This window comes from Leptonychotes weddellii, chromosome 5 (genome assembly GCF_054177405.1).
Source record: "Leptonychotes weddellii isolate Sample4059 chromosome 5, ASM5417740v2, whole genome shotgun sequence".
Taxonomy (NCBI): domain Eukaryota; kingdom Metazoa; phylum Chordata; class Mammalia; order Carnivora; family Phocidae; genus Leptonychotes; species Leptonychotes weddellii.
The window spans coordinates 8,488,060-8,508,585 of record NC_138373.1 but is presented as its reverse complement, the minus strand read 5'-3'; the positions used below and the strand labels follow the sequence as shown (position 1 = coordinate 8,508,585).

General features: G+C 46.7%; 1 protein-coding gene and 1 long non-coding RNA gene across 4 annotated transcripts in view; one reads left to right on the top strand and one right to left on the bottom strand.

The window, feature by feature from the left end:
• HIP1 (huntingtin interacting protein 1) overlaps positions 1–20,526 on the bottom strand; it is a 147,867-nt gene that overhangs the window by 119,574 nt on the left and 7,767 nt on the right. The gene's annotated exons all lie outside the window — the stretch shown is intronic.
• LOC145721512 (uncharacterized) lies at positions 1,672–19,895 on the top strand. Of its 2 annotated transcripts, none has more exons than XR_014145241.1 (4): positions 1,672–2,355; positions 13,770–13,805; positions 14,098–14,248; positions 18,845–19,895. It is a non-coding gene; the product is annotated as an uncharacterized LOC145721512 (long non-coding RNA). The 2 variants fall into 2 exon arrangements; XR_014145242.1 differs by having other exon boundaries at positions 13,544–13,805.

Sequence of the window (20,526 nt, the reverse complement as noted above, 5' to 3'; positions counted from 1 at the left end):
TTTATTTTAATGGTTTGATTTCTCCCTCCTCTCAAATTTAATGCTTTAATCCATCTAGAATTTATCTAAGCATGCAGCCTGAGGTGAGACTCTCCCCATGAACAGCTAACCAAATGCCTAACCCTGCCTAATTTATCAAAAGATCTTTCCATCCCCATTGACTTGCAAGGTCCCCTCTGTCATACAATTAATTTACATGTCCATAAACGTATGTTTCTGGGCTATTAATTCTATTCTACTGATCTGTTTATGCTTAAGTCATTAATTACATCAGTTTTAATCATTAAAACATGTTTCAATATTTAGCAGGGCAAGTTTCTCCTCGACGCAAGTTTTTAAGTTACTCTCATTTATTCTTCCAGATAAATCTTAGAAAAACCTGAGTCCACAAATAAATCCTCCACCAGGGTTTCAGTTGCACATGGGAGAAGTATAAATTACACTGGGAAGAGCGCACATTTCTATAAATTCCATAGTTGCCATCCAGAAACAAAGTGTGTCTCTCCATTCATTCATCTGCTTTGTATCGCTCAGTAAACTTTATGATTTTAACAGGGCTCCTCTATCTAAAATACCCCCCAAGCCACTCCTTACCCCTCATTGTTATAATGAGAATGAGAAAAGCAGCTGAGAAAGCTCACTAAGACACCCCTTTCGGCAACTGTTGAACTAAACAGTTTTATAAGCATCATCTCACTAAATTCTTACAACTAACGGTATGAGTGGTACCTATTATTTCCACTTCTACCTTAAAAACTGAGGCACACAGAGATCATTAGTTCAAAATCATAGCAGGTTTCCAACCCCGGCAATTTTACTCTGGAGCCCATGGTTTTATCTGAAAAATATTTTTTTTTACTATCCAGCCGTAAAAAGGAATGAGGATGCCTTTTATATGCTGGTATAAAAAGACTGCCCAGATAGTTGGTTAGGTGAAAAAGCAAGATTCTGAACTATCATTTGTAGAAAAAGTGGGGAAGAGGGTCATATTTCAGGATATTTATGTTTGCTTGTACACGAAAATATTTGGAGAGACTCAACAAGAGATTAGTAAAGGAGTGGTTCTCTCTTGGAGTTGAACAGGAATGAGGCAGCTGGGGGACAAGGGTAGGAGGGATCTTTTCACTTTTTTTTTTTTAATTCTTTTTTATTTTTTTAACTTATTTTTTATTCTTTTTTTTTTAGTATCTTTTTTTCTAAGATTTTATATATTCATTTGGGAGAGAGAGAGGGAGACAGAGAGAGCACAAGGAGGGGGAGAGGCACAGGGAGAGGGAGAAGCAGACTCTCTGCTGAGCTGGGAGCCCGATATGGGGCTCGATCCCAGGATCTGGAGATCATGATCAAAGCCGAAGGCAGGCGCTTAACCATCTGAACCACCCAGGTGCCCCCAAAATTCTTTTTTAATTAAAAAAATTTTTTTTCATTTTGCCTATTCAAAAATTACATACATTTTAAAATTTTTTTAAATTTTAATTTAAAACAAAATGCACAGCAGGCACTCAATACGATTTGAGTGAATGCCTGGAGAGTTCAGATTTGTATAAAGCTGTGTTTATGATCTTGCTGTTTCGGTGAATAGGATCTGTTTTCTAAGATCCTTTCAAGCTGGTTGTTGTTACGTAGGAAAATATACAATTGATTTTTATATCTCTTGCTCCCAGCACTTGTATTCCTGATGCTGACCTTGCCTGTTAATCCTCTTTTCCACTGATTCTCCTGGGTTTTCAGTGGCTAGGGCAGGGGTCTGGGCTGGTTCCATAAATGTGTTTTGGCACGTCAGGGCTGAAAATTCAGAGTGGTGAGGACCGTGGGGGCAGGAGAGTGTGTTCTCCATATAAAGACATCAAGTCCCAATTTTTAAAAAACACTGTGTGAGCCAAACAAAACAAGCCCAGGAAAGAATCCAGCCTCCAGGACGTCAGCCTGCAGCCTGTGTGTGCTGTACCCTCTGTTCACTCACACTTTTCCCTTCCCTTCCCCTCAGCTCCTCCCCTTGGTCCTCTGAGGCCTTCCCAGCTGCTCTGGTATGCACTGAGTTTCTCCCGTCTTCCCCATGGCCGTCAGGTTTAGAATCACTGCAAGCCACAGTGTGGCCATAAGCTCTTGAATAAGCAATTTGAGGCCATTCATCCTGCCTTCCTGGGCTCTTCCCACCCACGTCGGCATCTTCTGCTTCTGTGGTTAGCAGACTGCAGTGACCACTAGGCCCCCCCCGCCACCGCCCATTCTTCCTTGGGTCTAGGAGGAACTTGAACTCAGCAATCAAGTCTGATTCATCACTGATACCTGGCGCCCCGCACTGCAGGCACTGAGGAAACTTGACGCACTGAATGGTGAACACCTTCAGGGCAGGTAGGCATTTCAACTAACTCACGTATTCAGAACCCTGACAGAACTTTGGAGAACAAGCCAAAGAGGACAACAGGACCCCTGCCCTCAAGGGACAGGGCAGAGCCTCCGTGAGGGCTGGATCTGGTTTTTACACCTGACACTTAGAGCAAAGCCCCCCAAAATTTATTTGTTGGTGGGGCGACATGGAGTTTACCATCCACACAGTCACCCAAAATATAGCCACAGCAGAGACAAAAGAACATGTGGAGAAAACCAAGGAGAAGGAGATTAGGACATGGGGAGCGAAGTCTCACAGGGCTCCATGATGTTGGCAGAGGCACCCATCTAGCCCCTCACGGAGACATGAATACTTTTACTCCTAACTGTGAGGGATTTCTGCCCCGCCTCTCCCTAGGCCACGAGAACACTCACATCATGTTCTCACAGAAACTCTACCACGCACAGTTACCCTCATGTCAGGGGTGAGGAAGTGGAGACTGGGATTAGTGATGTGACTTGCCCAAGATCACACAGGGAATCAGCCTTGTGGCCAGACCTGACATTCTAGGTAGGAATTTTGGAGAGGTGGCAGGGGTTTGAGTGATCTAACCTACAGAGGAGAAGCTCCAGGTTAATTTCTGCCCCACTGCACCGTGAGGGAGGCTGAGGATCAACAGTACATAAGACAGATTCTTCTGTTGCTCATGGAGCCCCACTCCAGCCTTGGCAGGGGAGGGAGACAGATGATATAACCCCCCTCCAAAAAATGACTGGATGATCCTACCCAGTGATAGGTACTATGAAGAAAACACAATGAAATAATACGATAGAGAGTTGGGGTATAGCTTAGCTTTTTGGGGGGTGCCGGAAGAAGCCCCTTTAAAGAGGCAGCAATTGGGGCGCCTGGGTGGCTCAGATGGTTGGGTGTCTGCCTTCGGCTCAGGTCGTGATCTCAGGGTCCTGGGATCGAGTCCCGCATCGGGCTCCCTGCTCCTTGGGAGCCTGCTTCTCCCTCTGCCTTTCTCTCTCGCTCTGTCTCTCATGAATAAAAAAAAAAAATTTAAAGAGGCAGCAATTGGGCAGAGAGCATATGGCAGATGCAAAGTTTCCAAGACAGGAGCAAGACAGGCAAAAGACCAAAAGGCTGTAGGCCAGTGCACAATGAGGCTGGTGAGGGCGTCAGGGGCAGCATATAGAGGATGTTCCAGATCACTTAATGAAGGTAGGTTTTATTCTAAGCAATCAGGAAGCCACTGGAAGGTTTTAAGCAGGGTGGTGAAATAATTAGATTTATGTTTTTTATTTTATTTTTAAAGATTTATTTATTTATTTTAGAGAGAGAAGCGTGCGTGCAAGCATGGGGGTGGGGGTTGGGGAGGGGCCAAAGGATGGGGAGAGTCTGAAGCAGATTTCTCGCTGAGCACAGAGTCCTACGTGGGGCTTGATCTCATGACCCTGAGATCATGACCTGAGCTGAAACCAAGAGTCAGACACTTAATCAACTGCACCACCCAGGCACCTCTATTTTATTTATTTAAGATTTTATTCTTTTTTAAGTAATCTCCTCACCCAGTGTGGGACTTGAACTCACAGCCCTAAGATCAAGAGTCACATGCTCCAACGAATGAGTCAGCCAGGCACCCCTGATTGATTGATTGATTGATTTTTAAGATCTCTCTGGCTGCTTTGTAGAAGATGAATAGCAGGGAACTAACACTTGGGTAAAGAGAGCAGCCTGAGTTGTCACACGTAAGATCTCTCCCACATAATATATAGACATGTTAGAAAAAAAATGTATTTTTTTAAGTAGGCTCCATGCCCAGCATGGAGTCCAATGCAGGGCTTGAACTCACAACCCTGAGCTGAGATCAAAAGTTGGATGCTTAACCGACTGAGCCATCCAGGCACCCCCAGGGGAAAAAAAAAAAAACATTTAAAACTGTTATTAACATGTAGATGAACATGAAAGCATGGCCAGGTACCAGGAAGCTACTACAGCATATGGGATTTGAACACACATGCTACAGAATCAACAAACCAGATATACGTTATAAGGGACCAAAGTTGAGACCACTGACTGTGTGTGCACCAGGGATCTGGAACAGAATTCCTGGACAAAGCTGTAAGTTCTGGAGAGACCTCTGGTGGGGAGACCAGAAAGAAGCCAGAGTCTCTGGCCAGCACTACGTGTGTGTGACCAGTTCCCCAACTATTTATGCAGCGTGGAAGTCCTGCCCTGGAAAATCACATAAAACTTGACTTGGAACCAATGAGCCCTGTAGGGCCTAGTAGAGACAACCATGTAACTGTCCCATGGGACACCTCCATAATACAGGGCATGTGCAGGACCCCACAGAATATAATTTCCACCAAAGACGATCTCACAGACAAAAATGACAAAAGATACAGGGAAAATCAAATGCTATACAAAAAGCAGATTCAACAGAAATGAAGTACCCCAGAATTATAAATAATAGTCCCCCAAAAGGGACTTTAAAATGTTCAAGGGTTGCCAGGCCAGCTCAGTGGGTGTAACATGTGACTCTTGATCTTGGGGTTGTGAGTTCAAGCCCCACACTGGGTATGGAGATTGCTTAAAAATAAAAGCTTAAAAAAAATAAAAATAAAAATAAAATAAAATAAAATATTCAACAAGATGGAATAGAAACCATCAAGCAAAAATAAGACATTACAGATAAAGAGCAAGTGAGTTTTAAAAAGAACCAAATGATATTCTAGAAATCAAAGAGTAGATTAGACACAACCAAAGAGTGAATTTGCGAATAGGAAGATGAATCTGAGGAAATCACTCAGAGTAAAAACAGAAAGAAAAATAGACAAGAAATATGAAAGAGTCATTAAATAAAATGGAGGGCAAAATGAGAAATTCCACAATACACTTAATAGGAGTTGCAAAGAAGAGAATAAAGAAATCAAAGGCAATAACCAGAGAGATAATGGCTGAGAATTTTCCAAAATTAGAGCAAAACCCAAAACAAGTTCCAAAAACAATAAAATAAATCACCCAGTGCACATGGTACACCACATGAAAAGAAAAGAAAAAACTATCAGAGAGAAAGGTAGATTATCCATGAGGGATTAACAATTAGATGAATTAAGTGCCTGAATACCACAAAATAGCTTAAAAGTGCTGAAGAAAAAGAGGCAGGGACTTGGGTGGCTCAGTTCGGTTAAGCGCTTAAGCATCCAACTCTGGTCATGATCTCAGGGTCATGGGATCAAGCCCCGAGTCGGGCTCCACGCTCAGCAGAGGCTGCTTGTCTCTCTTCCTCTGCTCCTCCTCTCGCGCGGTCTCTCTCTCAAATAAATAAAAATATTTTTGAAAAAGAAAGAGAAAAAGAACCAACAGTGTGATGGGAAGGAAGCAGGATCTTAATCCTGTTCCATCTGCTATTCTCCCTCTAGCTTGTATCCCAGCAGCTCAGGTAGCAGGAGGAGTGTCCAGGTTGCTGACTTCTGGAAGGTTCTCACTATGGTACCACAGGCACCTGGCACTGCCCCTGTCCCACTGTGTCCACGGTTACTGCTTGCAGCCAAGATGACTAGAAGGAAAATCAATTCTGCTGAACAGGCACTAAAGAAAACCCCCAAGAAGATCAGCAAATAGTCATCTAATCTGGCCTTGAAAAAAAAGAAATCTAGGGGCACATGGGTGGCTCAGTTGGTTAAGAATCTGACTCGAGGGCACCTGGGTGGCTCAGTTGGTTAAGCAACTGCCTTCGGCTCAGGTCATGATCCCGGAGTCCTGGGATCGAGTCCCACATCGTGTTCCTGGCTCAGTGGGGAGCCTGCTTCTCCCTCTGACCCTCTCCCCTCTCCCCTCTCATGCTGTTTCTCTCTCTCTCTCTCTCTCTCAAATAAATAAATAAATAAAATCTTAAAAAAAAAAAAAGAATCTGACTTGATTTCAGCTCAGGTCTTGATCTCAAGAGTTGTGAGTTCAAGTCCTGCACCGGGCTCCCCACTGGGCATGGAGCCAAAAAAAATCTTGGGCCAAAAAGGCAAGTTAGCAGCTGAACCAGAATCTAATTGAGGATATTTCAGGTCCAAATGCAGTGGGAGACAAAGTACTCTTAGACCAGTCTCAGCGGTGGTTCTTACATACTCTTTCTCCTACAATTCTAAGAAGCAGCTTCATCAACCATTTTGGAAATGCACGTTTTCTGTAATTCCGGAAACATACTTTTAAAGAAGCATGGCATCCCACCACATCCCAGGTTTTAATACATCTTTAAATAAGTACAAATGACTTTTTTTTTTTTAAAGATTTTATTTATTTATTTGACAGAGAGAGACACAGCGAGAGCGGGAACACAAGCAGGGGGAGTGGGAGAGGGAGAAGCAGGCTTCCCTCGGAGCAGGGAGCCCGATGCGGGGCTCGATCCCAGGACCCTGGGATCATGCCCCGAGCCGAAGGCAGACGCTTAACGACTGAGCCACCCAGGCGCCCCAGTACAAATGACTTTTTAAGAGATAAAATCATGTGCTAGTTAATTTTAGTAAAGCCAGAAATTAGTGGAATGTTGGATTAAGAAAGGCTTTGTTTGATGTAAACTTAACATTCCATAGGCTGTGAAGAGCATTATAAAAAGTTCTCTAAAATACACATACCCCAAATGACATAGGCATTTTAAATGACCCTTCTTTCATATTTGTGTTTTTTTCTCTACTAGCATTGTCTCTGTGTGTTCTACGTGTTCTTCTATCTCCTTATCAGAATTGCATACTATCTGGGGCAAGATCCTGCTAGGGAAGGAAGGCCCAGAATTTCCCCAAACCTGTTAATGGCCTGTGGATATAATGCGTAAGGAATCACATCCTGTATAATCAGGACATTCCTCATAAAAGGCTTGAGAGTTAGAAATATTTGAAGATTCTGAGCTCTGGTGTCCTCTACTTGTGGATAAAATGTCTCCAAATTTTAAGCTGGAACACTGGTTAAGTAACTTTTTTTTTTTAAGATTTTATTTATTTAGTTTTGGCGGGGAGGGGCAGAGGGAGATGGAGAAAGAATTTTGAGCAGACTCCCCACTGAGTGCAGTGCCCAACACGGGGCTTGGTCCACAACCCTGAGATCATGACTTGAGCCGAAACAAAGAATCAGACCCTTAGCTGACTGAGCCACCCAGGTGCCCTTGGTTAAGTAACTCTTAAGCAAAGCATTGCAGTTACATTGCCTAGACTTTTAAATAACAGCATTGACTCATGATGTATGCGTACTGATCAGCAAACAAGTACCAATAAAATCATGCTTGTGACGGAGGAGAAAAAAAGATGGTGATATGGAGACATCTTCAGATAAAGACTAAAATAGTTCACTGCAGTTTCTTACAAAAAGAGCTATGACGTTTCTCTCCCAAAGAAATAATAAATGCAGCCCCAAAGAAAGTTCTGGAGAAGTCCTAAAATAGCCCTATTTATATTATAGAAGGAATATCTGAGTAACCAAAACAGCATCTCCAAAGTTGTATACTCTCTTGACGTTATCCTGACCATGCAATGAGCCCAAGGTGGAAGCCGGAAGAGGGAGTTGGTGGGAAGCCATCCACCACCATGAAAGCCACCCCCTCCATGCCATGGTGGCAAAGATCCTTGGGCCCCATCCCACTCCTTCTTCTGCCTTTGACACCTGCTGCTCGTCAGCCAGCGTCTGGGAGAGGATAATGCAGGGTGGGCTCCCCCTCCACCCCCTTCTGGTCCTGGGGCTGGGGGAGGGCAGCTCTCCTGGGCTTGGCAGGGAGTGCACATTTGTCTGAGGTCACTCTCCGGGGCAGGAGGTATTTTTTTTTTTTTTTAAAGATTTTTTTTATTTGACAGAGAGCACAAGCAGGGGCAACAGTAGAGGGAGAGGGAGAAGCAGGCTCCCCGCTGAGCGAGGAGCCCGATGCAGGACTCGATCCCAGGACTCTAGGATCATGACCTGAGCCGAAGGCAGCTGCTTAACCAGCTGGGCCACCCAGGCGCCCATGGAGGTATTTTTAAATAGAGATGAGAAGGAATTACAAAAAAAAAAAATGACTGCCTGGCCCCAGAACCCTAAATCCTGAGGCCCAAGCTGATGACGAACACCTGGTGATCCCATAATGAAGTCGCTGACACCATACAGTCGCTCTGTTCCCCGTAGACCCACAGAGACACTGTGTAACTTCGTTCTTCTTTCCAGAAAAAAAAAAAAAAAATTATTTTCTTCCCCTTCTTCTCTGTTCAGACATAACATCATCAACACAGCTCTTTAAATATCTGTGCTGGGAGGCTATATTTAGTGACTGTTTGGCCCTTAAAATGAGCCTGATTTCCTGTGGCAAAAAGTTCTCAGCAGCAAGGAGAGAGGCCTGGAGAATTCTGAAGTACTAGGGAACAGCTTTAAGGCTTGAGATGTTCAAACAGTGTAAGAAAAGGAGTTAATTGCTTTTTCTGGATAGGTGACTGGCACCCAAGCAAGGGGGAGAAAAATCATAATAAAAGGGTGTGTTTGGTCTGAACACTTCTAAAGTCATCCTGGAGAACAGCCTGACATGGGGCAGCTGTGCGAGCCAGTAATCATGTGTGGTACATAGCCCTGCTTCAGAGAGGCGGGAGGGGTGTCCATTCATTCACTCATTCATTCACTCACTCATTCATTCACTCACGTACTCATTCATTCATGCACTCACTCGTTCACTCATTCGTTCATTCACTCATTCATTCATGCACTCACTCATTCATTCGTTCACTCACTCATTTGTTCACTCACTCACTCACTCACTTGCTCATTCACCCACTCACCACAGTTGTACATTTTCCTACGTGCAAAGCCCGGTGGCCTACAGGAGCTCCAGGTCATGGGGCAAACAAGACACACCAACCATGGACCTTCAAAGGCCATCCCCAGAAAGGGCCCTCGGCAGGGCACAAAGTGAGTGCCACAGGGACCCCGGAGGGCAGAGGGTACTTCCGCTGGTGTCATCTGGGAAGGCTCCGCTGGGAGAGGAAAGAGCACCAGCACTGGCTTCCTATTCTGGACCCGCTCCTCAAACCAGTGAGCCCAGATGCCAGGACATTATCTCCTATCACAGATGAGTAACTTTCCCAAGGTCCCCACGAGATAATAAGTAACAACCCTGGAGCTCAAACTATGATCTGACTGCAGAGTGCTTCACTACTCTTTTTGGGCCCAGAGCGCCAGATGGAAGCTGGCAGAGCATGTCTGCGAGACCAAGCACGGAGGTCCCACACCGATTCCGCCGAAGCCCCGGGGCAGTCGGCTCTGCTACGGCTCGGGCACCAGAACGTCTCCCTCCTCTGATGCAGCCTGGATCCGTCATACTTTCGCTCCTCAGAAACCACTGTCCAGTCCCTCTGTGTGTGTTGGGGGGGGCTCCATTGTCCCCAGGATGACCCAGGGGAGCAAGGGAACACACATTCACTTAGCCCTGACTAAGGTTTGCCAAGCAACATACCATTCTTTTTTTTTTTTTTTTTAATATTTTAGTTTGAGATAATTTTAGACTTTCAGAAGAATTGCAAAAATAGGACAGAGTTCCCGGACATCTTTGCTCAGCTTCCCCTTATATTAACTAACATCTTATATAGCATAGGAAAATCATCAAAGCAAAGAAATTCACCTCGGTGCAATACTATTAACTATACTATGGAATTAATCTGGATTTCTCCCGTTTTCACACTATTGTCGTCTTTCTGTTCCAGGATCCACTCGGGGATCCCACCTGGGACATTTCCTTAGTCTCCTTCAGTCGGTGACAGCTCCTTAGTCTTTCCTGGTCTTTCAAGACCTTGACATTTTTGAAGAATACTGGTCAGTTATTTTATAGAACACCCCTCATTGGCTTTGTCTGATGTTTCTCGTGGTTAGACTGAGGTTATGCACTTTCGGCAAGAAAACTACATAGCTGATGTGCCCAGTTCAGCGTATCTGTCAGGAGCCATTCATTCCCATATACTGGCTTCTTGGGTTTCTCTGAATACTCAGGGGAACCCCATGGGGTAGGTATTATTATTATTATTTCTAAAGATTTATTTATTTATTTTAGAGAAAGAGAAAGTGAGAGAGAGTGCAGGGGTGAGGGGCAGAGGGAGAGGGAGAGAATCTCAGGCGGACTCCCCACTGAGCACAGAGCTCGACACAGGGCTTGATCCACGACCCCGAGATCATGACCTGAGCCGGAAATCAAGAGTCAGACGTTCAACTGACTGAGCTTCCCAGGCATCCCATGGGACAGGTATTACTATCCCCATTATACAGATGGAAAACTGAGGCAAAGAAATTAAGGCACTTGCTCAGGGTCACTGGGGTGGTAAACAGCAGAGGCAGGATTTGCACCCAGTTCTGTCTCTTGGTCTTTCTACTACACGCCAAGCTGCTATTTCCATTCTTTCTGGTTCAAACTCATTCATATGACCTTGACTGATCATAGGAAATCGGACTTGGTTAATCTAATTGTTCCTAGTCTTACAAGTGGGATTCTAAAACCAATAATAACAGCTAACGTTGACTAAGCACCTACTATGTGCCTGGCACACTGCTTCATCTTTTATACATAAGGTATCCCATTCAACCTCTTCCAACACCACAATGGAGTAGGTACTGCAGGGGCACGGTCCCTTACCCCAAACTCCTGGGCTCAGGTATGTCTGGGAATTTAGAACTTTGGGATTTGGGCAACACCCTCCAATCAATATCTTTGCAGCCTATCCGATGACCTTCCATTCTAAGATGGGCACATAACCAAGACTATGAATAGGCACAGACAGGTGCGGGTCGGGTACCACACTCCGAACTAAACTTTTAGGTTCCCAGAGCTTCAGGATCTCAGAACTGCAGATGAGGAGTTGTGGGCCTGCACTGTTATGGAAAGCCATTTGCAAATGAGGAAGCAGAGGCTGGGAGGGTCTCAAAGGCTCAGAGCCGGTCATGACCCAGGCCTGGCCCTCACTCTGTGGTTGGGAACCTACCCCAAGCACTTAGGGCCCTCTCCTACCAACTGGGCTTTATGTCCCATTTCCCATAACAAAAGACATTCTGAATATGTTCAACTGGCACTAAGAATAAGTGGAAATAAATACATTTTCCAAACCCCTGGGCTCTCAGCCATCCCCGGAGCAGGCTGTGAAGATGACCACCCCATCACCATCATCACAATGATAGTTACTGTCTTCTTAAGGCACTAGAGGAAACTTTTCCTCTTCCCATAAAGATATCATTAGTGCCATCGGATCAGTCCCGTCCAATCAGCCCCAAGTTCTGCCTCCAAGAAGGCCTCCAAAAGGGCTGTGTGAGTTTCAGGTCTTTCCCTATGACATAAGGACACCCTTAATTGCTGAGGCTTTCCTTCATAAAAAGTCACCTAGGAGCTAAATCATCTATGAGTTGATCCAAACCCGTTATGGCCCTATAAACAGGTTTAGCCAACCCTGCGTCTTGAGTTAGACATGCCTCACTCCCCACTGTGCACAAGGAAGCATCCCTTCATGTGCTCTATAATTACTTTCTGGTTTGGCCGTTTGGGAAGAAAGTTCCAGACAGTAACCATTATCACCGGCCAACAACACCTTTGTGATCCCTGACTTCCCTCCAATCTCCTGCTCATTCACCTTCTCACTTGGCCTAGGATAGGGAAACTGAGGCAACTCCTCCTATTCTGAGTAAATGGAGATTTGCACATTAACAGAGAGCTGTGGGTAAATCAGTGATGAGTACACAGAATCCCAAGCAAGTGAACAAAGACAATTCATTACTCCAGGAATAATAAAAAAAATTAAGCAGCAAAGGAAAAGGCCTCAAGTACACTAAGGGCTCAGCTGCTCCTGGCATTTCCAGGGTCATGATAAAGTTGACAGTGAATAAAGAGTTAAGACCCTGGGGGCACAGAGGAAGGAAAGTGTCCTGGCAAAGAGGAGGGATGGGAGAAGCTCACAGGTAAATGAAAGCTACATCTTTCATCTTCCAGAATGACAGGCTCACAATAACGGCTATGATAAAAGCAGTTTCAAGAATTAAAAGTGGTTGCTTCTGGGGGCGCCTGCGTTGCTCAGTCGGTTAAGCATCTGACTCTTGATTTTGGCTCAGGTCATGATCTTAGGATCGTGGGCTCGAGCCCCACATCAGGCTCTGCGCTCAGCGCGCAGTCTTCTTGTCCCTCTCCCTCTGCTCCTCACTCTGCTTACATGCTCTCTCTCTCTCTAAAATAAATAAAATCTTGGGGCGTCTGGGTGGCTCAGTCGTTAAGTGTCTGCCTTCGGCTCAGGTCATGATCCCAGGGTCCTGGGATCGAGCCCCGCATTGGGCTCCCTGCTCAGCGGGAAGCCTGCTTCTCCCTCTCCCACTTCCCCTGTTTGTGTTCCATCCCTTGCTGTGTCATTCTCTGTCAAATAAATAAATAAAATCTTAAAAAATAAAATAAAATAAATAAAATCTTAAAAAAAAAAAAAAAGTGGTTGCTTCTGGGAAGCAGGAAATGGTTGGGAAGGGGCAGAGAGCTGGGCCAGGACACTCTTGGGTGGTGGTGACAAGCCTGAGTCGCTACCCGATCCTTGTAACTGTGCCCATGCATACCTTTCGTGGAAATAAAGTCACACAACTAGTCATGGGTAGAGCCACAAGCCAAACCCCAGTGTTCTGTCCTCCCACCTATGTCTTCACTTCGGCCTTTGTCTTTCCAGACCAGACAATTCTTGCTGTATGTCCTCTGTCATCTTAGCTATCATCTGAGCCAGCCCTGTGCCGTGGTGTTTTTCTTGAAGCCTTAGAACCGGAAACACAGAAACCAAGAAACCAGGCAAGCAGTCCACGCTAGGCCCGGTGCAAAGGCAGGCCAGTGTGTTTGGGTCATGGTCCAGGCAAACGCCTCCTGAGATCTCCTGGTAATTCTTCCCGTGGTTCTGCACCCAGCCTCGGAAACAGCACACCTCAAAACACAGGGACTTCCTCGTATTAGATGATCCTCAACTCGGGTGTCATCGAGACCCGTTCACTTACTTATCCCACAGCCATGAGCCTACCCTGTCCCAAGCAGTTCACTACCCTAATACGAGCTGCGTGCTCACTACCTGGATGGCAATGCGCTAAGCGCTGTCCTTGCGTTAGGTCATTTAATCCTTTCAACAGCCTGTCAGGTAGGTTTTTTTGGTTTTGTGTTGTTGTTGTTGTTGTTTACAGTGGATGCTCTTTCAATGGCCCTCTACTTAACAGAACCAGAGCAACCTATGCCTACCAGCATCTCTGTAAAGCGGCCTGCCTGGAACCAACAGCAGGTGACCCGTCTAGACCTAAAGTCCACGCTCTTAACCTCTACAGAGTCTTGGGGCACAACCAGGGCCCAGACACAAGGCTGAGTCTGCCTCAAATCTGGGCAAGGCCTTGCAGAATGGACCCTAAGCAAGTTAATTTTTCTTTTCTAATCCTCTCTTTCCTCTAGGAAACTGGACTGGGTCCGAGGCCACACCTCTGGGAGGTAAGGTCAATGCGTGAAGCAGGCTGGTGGGAGACTAAATGGCATCATTTCGGACACCCCGTGTGGCCTCTGATTTAGTGACACAGAGTTTTTCTGGAAAGTTAATTTTTTCTTAAAGATTTATTTGAGAGAGAGAATCTCAAGCAGACTCTCCACTGAGTGCAGAGCCTGACGCGGGGCTCAATCCCATGACCCTGAGATCATGACCTGAGCCGAAATCAAGAGTCGGATACTTAACCAACTGAGCCACCCAGCTGCCCCTGGAAAATTATTTTTATGTGCTACAACCTAGGCCTAATGGACTAAGCCCGGGAAGGCCAGGATCGGAAGATACTCGCGGAGTTTTGCGGGCTCGGCCTGTGCAGATATACCTGGCAGTCCTAAGTGGAAGGCAGAAGACGGTGCCTGGCAGGAGTGACCAACTGCAAAAGACTTCTCACTAGGTAATTTTCCTGAGTGAGTGACTTTGGTGGCGGGGGAGCATAAGACCCTCTGACCAACACAGAAAAAGTTACCCATAGAAATTAAGTGCAGCCAGGGTTATCCAGGAGGAAGGGTCTCAGAGAACGGGAAAGCCAGACAGAATTCACTGTCTGGAGCTGAGAAACAGGACAGCAAAACTGGAATAACAAGGGCCAGGTGTTGTCAAAAGGCAGTCAACTCTCCCAGAGCTGCTGCTTCAGTAACTGCATTTTTATAGAGCTACCAACTCTCTAAACCTTTGGGGCGATCTCAGCCAACCCCCTCATTTCACAGACTGCGACTGAAGACCTACAGGGAGTAGGGGCCACGGCAGGAACAGGGGGAACCACAGCCAGGAGAAGCGAGCCTTCCTGATTCTTTTTCTTAAGATTTTATTTTTAAGTCATCTCTATACCCAACGTGGGGCTCGAACTCACAACTCCGAGATCAAGAGTCGCATGCTCTACCGACTGAGCCAGCCAGGCGCCCTGAGGCTTCCCAATTCTTTTTGGGTTTTTTTTTTTTTAAATGTTTTATTAATTTATTCATGAGAGTCAGAGAGAGAGAGAGAGAGAGGCAGAGGCAGAGGGAGAAGCAGGCTCCCCGCCTAGCAGAGAGCCCGATGTGGGACTCGATCCCAGGACCCCGGGATCATGACCTGAGCCGAAGGCAGACGCTTAACCATCTGAGCCACCCAGGCGCCCTTTGGGTTTTTTTTTTTTAAGATTTTATTTATTTATTTGAGAGAGGGAGAAAATGAGTGGGGGGAGGGGCGAGGGAGAGGGAGAAGCAGACTCCCTGCTGAGCAGGGAGCCCTACAATGCTGGATCCCAGGACTCCAGGATCATGACCTGAGCTGAAGGCAGACGCTCAACCGACTGAGGCACCCAGGTGCCCCAATTCTTAATTCAGTGCTCCGGGCGCTCCCGGCTGCCCTACAGCTAAGCCCAGGAATAGGGCCACACTCCAGAGCACCCTGGGGAGCCTGGGGAAGGACCAGCACATAGCAGGCCCACCCCAAGGGAAGCTGTTCATTTATTTCCACCTGTTTCCTGACTGCAAGTCAGCTCGCTTGAGCAGAGACACCATCACGATCCTAGAGGGAAAGAAGGGATTTCCTACTCGCCTTTTTTAATAGACAGCACAGGGCTTGATCAAGAAGAAAAAAAAAAAAAGTAAGGTTAAGTAAATTATATCTGTGATCCTCACGCTTGGAATTGCACCAAAGAACTCCATGGCCCAGCAGGAAAGAATGTTTTGAACAGGCTGCTGAATTGTTTTTCCAGGATAAGATTTCTGTGAATAAGTGCCAAGTGTGGAAATACAATGTTTTATCTATGGCCACAAGAAGCACAGATGACATAGCAAAGTGTTGCTCCAGGTTTAAAAGGGTGGTCTGTCCGTGCCTCGAGGCAAGGGCTCCACTAGGTTTCCTGCCCCAGAGCATGAATTACCTGTTTTCATCCCGTATTAGCTTTTATCGCTGCCGTAACAAATTACCACCAATTTAGCGGCTTAAAAGGATGCCCATTTATCAGCTTGTGGTTCTATGGTCTGAAGGCTAACTCAGTTTCACTGGGCTAAAATCAAGGTGTTGGTAGGGCTGCATTCCTGACTGGAAGCTCTGGGGAAAATTCAGGCTACCCTCCCTATCTTTTTTTTTTTTTTTTAATTTTAAAAGATTTTTATTTATTTATTTGACAGAGAGACAGCGAGAGAGGGAACACAAGCAGGGGGAGTGGGAGAGGGAGAAGCAGGCTTCCTGCTGAGCAGGGAGCCCGATGGGGGGCTCGATCCCAGGACCCTGGGATTATGACCTAAGCCGAAGGCAGATGCTTAACGACTGAGCCACTCAGGCACCCCTGCCCTCCCTATCTTAAGGTCCTTAATACAGCTGCGAAGACCCTTTTACCATGTAATGAAACATACTCACAGGTGGACATGTTGGGGAGGGGTATGCATTATTTTACCTACCCCATCCCATCATCCCACCCGTGGGGCATAAATCGGGAATCCTGGCTCCCAGTTCACTGGCTCTGGATGTACGATGACTGCATGAGGAAGCCTCTTTCTGCAAAATGTCCCTCCTACTGAATTCTCTACTCCTAAAGCCCACCTACCTCTTTCTACCAGTGTAGCCATAACTTCTGCTTTAGACCAATGTGACGGAGATCAAGTACGTTCCCCTCAGCGTTGGGCACCTGTCTTGGAGCGGGAACTGGGCCTATTGCATTTTCTGTTATAGCAACAATCAAATACAATCAGGTCCTTTATTATTATTGAGTGCCTACGGGGTCCTGAGCATCATGCTTGGGGCGAGGCCTACAAAGAAGGCTAAGCTATAGGGAAGCTCACAGTCGAGCGTGGAACAGACATCCAGATCAACACAGAAACACACAGAAGTAACATCAAATAAATCTGCCTGGAAGAATGGGGGGGGGGGGGGAATTCCCAGAGGAGGGCCATTGGAGGTGGGACTTCAAGGATGAAGAGTTTAGCAAGTGGAAAAGGTGGGACGGGCACTCTAGGCCAAAAAGAATGGTGTGCCACCTGGAGACACACAGAGGCCTGAAGCAGTGGGCCGCCTGAGACAGAGAGAGGCGGGGCGGGTGGGGGCTGCAGGGGAGGCCACGGGACATGACGGCCTGCAAAGGTCAGCTCTCTGCAAAGGTCGGCTCTGTGCCCTTGAGCTTGAGTTTCAGTTTGGAGGAATGCATAACAAACAGGCTTTTAACACATGGAGTGATACAGCAGTTGCACCTTTTAAAACAGATCTCTTGGGTCAGACGTTAGGCATCTGCCTTTGGCTCAGGTCATGATCCCAGGGTCCTGGGATCGAGCCCCTCATCGGGCTCCCTGCTCAGTGGGAAGCCTGCTTCTCCCTCTCCCGCTCCCCCTGCTTGTGTCCCCTCTCTTGCTCTCTCTCTCTCTGTCAAATAAATAAATAAAATCTTAAAAAAAATAAAATAAAACAGATCTCTTGGGGCTCCTGGGTGGCTCAGTTAAGCGCCTGCCTTCAGCTCAGGTCATGATCTCAGGGTCCTGGGATGGAGTCCCATGTCAGGCTCCCTGCTCCATGTGGGAGTCTGCTTCTCCCTCTCCCTCTAGCCCTCTACTTGTCCCCTCGTGCTCTCTCTCTCAAATGAATAAATAAAATCTTTAAATAAAATAAAAATAAAACAAAACTCTGACAGCCAAGGGGAGACTGGATAGCAGGAAGGCCAGCTGGGCCATGCGGTAAGTAGTCCAGGCTCAAGATGAAGGCCTGAAGGAAGGCAGAAGCCGCGGGTGGAGAAGTAGGAGCGATATGGAGAGCAATCAAGCAATCAAGGAATCCAGGAGACAGAACAACTGGACTCCATGCCTACCCACAGGGGTGCAGGATAGAGGTTATGCCAAAGACTGGGAGAATTTCAACTTCCAGGGCCGGGGAGGGTTTCTAAACTGGGATTGTCAAAAACTGAGAACAAAGGACAATGAGCGAGTTGGTGGCAGGAGACAGAGTTCAGGATTAGGTGTGTTAGGTTTTTGGGGGGCTTTTGGGGTTTTTTTTTGTTTTGTTTTTTTATCAGCAGGAACGGCCTTAGACCGTACAGGCAGGTCCCTTCCTGGAATAAGCATCTCAAGGGAAGCAGGAGATCTCAAGTCACTTCCAAGCATGAGTCAGGGAGCTGACGTTCCATAGGAAGTCCCCGGGAACCACCCACAGTTACGTCAGAGACCTGGTCTCTTCGGGGGCCCCGTCTCCTGCTGGCTCCAGTCACGCTCACGTGAACCCAGACTCGGGGTGTCCTTATGAGGGTTCACAGTTCAACACTGGGACCAAATATGGCTGACACTCATCAGTCCTTTATTCCACATATTTTATCCTTCATTCGGCAAACCCTTGTTGAGGAGAGTCACTTGGCGCCAGACACCACATCAGGAGCCCGAGGCTATAAAGATGAAATAAGGTACTCGACATATAGTTTTGGAAGGCCTACCGTGTGCCAAGCCTGGAGGGTTAGAGCCCTGGGCTCACCTGTTAGTGGAAGGGAAGCTTCCCTGGATTTTGCTCAGAGAAGAAACCACACACAGCTCATGCCTGTCAATCTCTTGCTGAAGGATTATGGAAAATGGGAGGGAAGAATATAGCATTGGTTAAGACATAGCCAAGAAAAACCAGAGAAGGCATTTGCTTCCAGCCCAGTATGGGAGAGGGGTCACATGACAGGCGGTAAACATAATCTCTCTCTCTCTCTCTCTCTCTCTCTCTCTCACACACACACACACACAGCAACTGTCTAAGCTAAGAACTGTCATTGTGGGCTGGCCACAGGGACCTCACAGGAACCACTGTTTCTGACATGTTCCCAGGTGACATTCCCCAAGCTCCTATGTTCCCACAGTAGCTTATCAAGCGAGACTTGATCTAGATCTTTGGAACACAAGCCAAGCTCGGGGTCATGTGTTCCAGAAGGCCACTGGGCCAATCCTTGATTTTATTCAAATGTGCTTCTTTTGAGCCTAGAACACACTCTCCTCTCTTTCTCTCCTTTGAGGACTTTTCATCACCTCATTTATTTTGTGTTTCACAGACCTCCTGAGACTGAGCCGGTGTAATTCCCTCTGCTAGATGCTGGGGACAACTCGCTAAAAGATGAGTAAGCCCCTGAGGGCCCGTCTACCGCACAGGAAGGCAGACACAGGACACAAACCAATGGAAGCTGAGGGCAACATGCTCAGTGTGGGCTGATGAGAAGTCCCAACTTCACAATTACGTGTTACGGCAGAGCTTGGGATAGGCTGCTTGGATAAGCTTCCCAGTTTCCAGTATCAGAAGGGTTTTCACTGGGGTGGCTGTATTTGGGAGAAACCTCAGATGCTGGGTGGATATGTAAGTGGCAAGTTCTTAGCCTCCTCAAGACACTGTCTCTTACTCCCTGGGAGAAGGTGTTTTTCTTTTTTTTTTTAACCTTCTGTATTCTGAAATATAATATAGGGAAAACTGCACAAACCAAAAATGTACAGCTTAATAAATTATCATAAACCACTTCCTGGGTCAATAAACAGACTGATGGCGGGACCTCAGAAGCTCTCCTTGTACACCCTCCCAATTAACCTCCCTGCATCCAAAGACAGTATTTATATATGGCCTTTTATGGTAATCATCCCCTTCTTTTTTTTTTTTCAGCAAGACAGCATGGGGGGGGGTGGGCAGCGGGAGAGGGAGAGAGGATCAAGAGAGGATCCACGCCCAGCATGGAGCCCAACGTGGGGCTCAATCTCATGACCCCGAGATCATGACATGAGCCAAAATCAAGAGTTGGACACTCAACTGACCAAGTCACCAAGGCGCCCCTCTCCCCTTATTTCTTTACAGATTTACCATCCAAGCAGCACACTTAATAGCCGTTTCACTTTGCCTGTTTTGTGAACCTGATATAAATGGGAGCCTAGGGGGCACCTGGGTGGCTCAGTCGGTGAAGCGTCTGCCTTCAGCTCAGGTCATGATCTCAGGGTCCTGGGATCGAGCCCCGCGTCGGGCTCCCTGCTCAGTGAGGAGCCGGCTTCTCCCTCTCCCTCTGCCCCTACCCCCCCCCCCCGTCCAATAAATAAATAAAAATCTCACATAAATAAATAAATAAATGGAAGCATTCCGAAGGTGTCCTTTTGGGTCTGCCTTTTTTTCGCCCACCATTATGTGTGGAAGGTTCATCCAGTGCTGTCAAATGTGACTACAGTTTATTGATTCTCCTTGTTGTGCAGTATCCCGATGAGAGACCACGTCACACGGCAGTTACCCATCTATTGCTGATGGGCTTCTGGATTGTCTCCAGTTTGGAGTTACTATGAAAGATGATGATGAGTCTCTTTCCAACTATCTTTTGTGCCTTGCTGTTGGGTGTAGAGCTAACAGTGGAAGTGCTGGTACATCTTTAATTTTAGGATAAGACAGGACTGTTGTCCGATGCGGTTGTACCAACGTAAAGCTCCATTAGCAATGCATCGCCATTTCCATTGCTTCACATCCTTGCTGATGCTTGGCACAGTTAGTTTTTTTTTTTCCCTTTAAGATTCTATTTATTTATTTTAGAGACAGAGAGAGAGAGCACGCAAGTGGGGGTAGGAGCAGAGGGAAAGGGACAAGCCGACTCCGCATTGAGCACGAAGCCCAACTCGGGGCTTGATCTCAGGATCCTGAGATCATGACCTGAGCTGAAGCCGAGAGCCGGATGCTTAACCGACTGAGCCACCCAGGTGCCCCTTTTTTTCATTT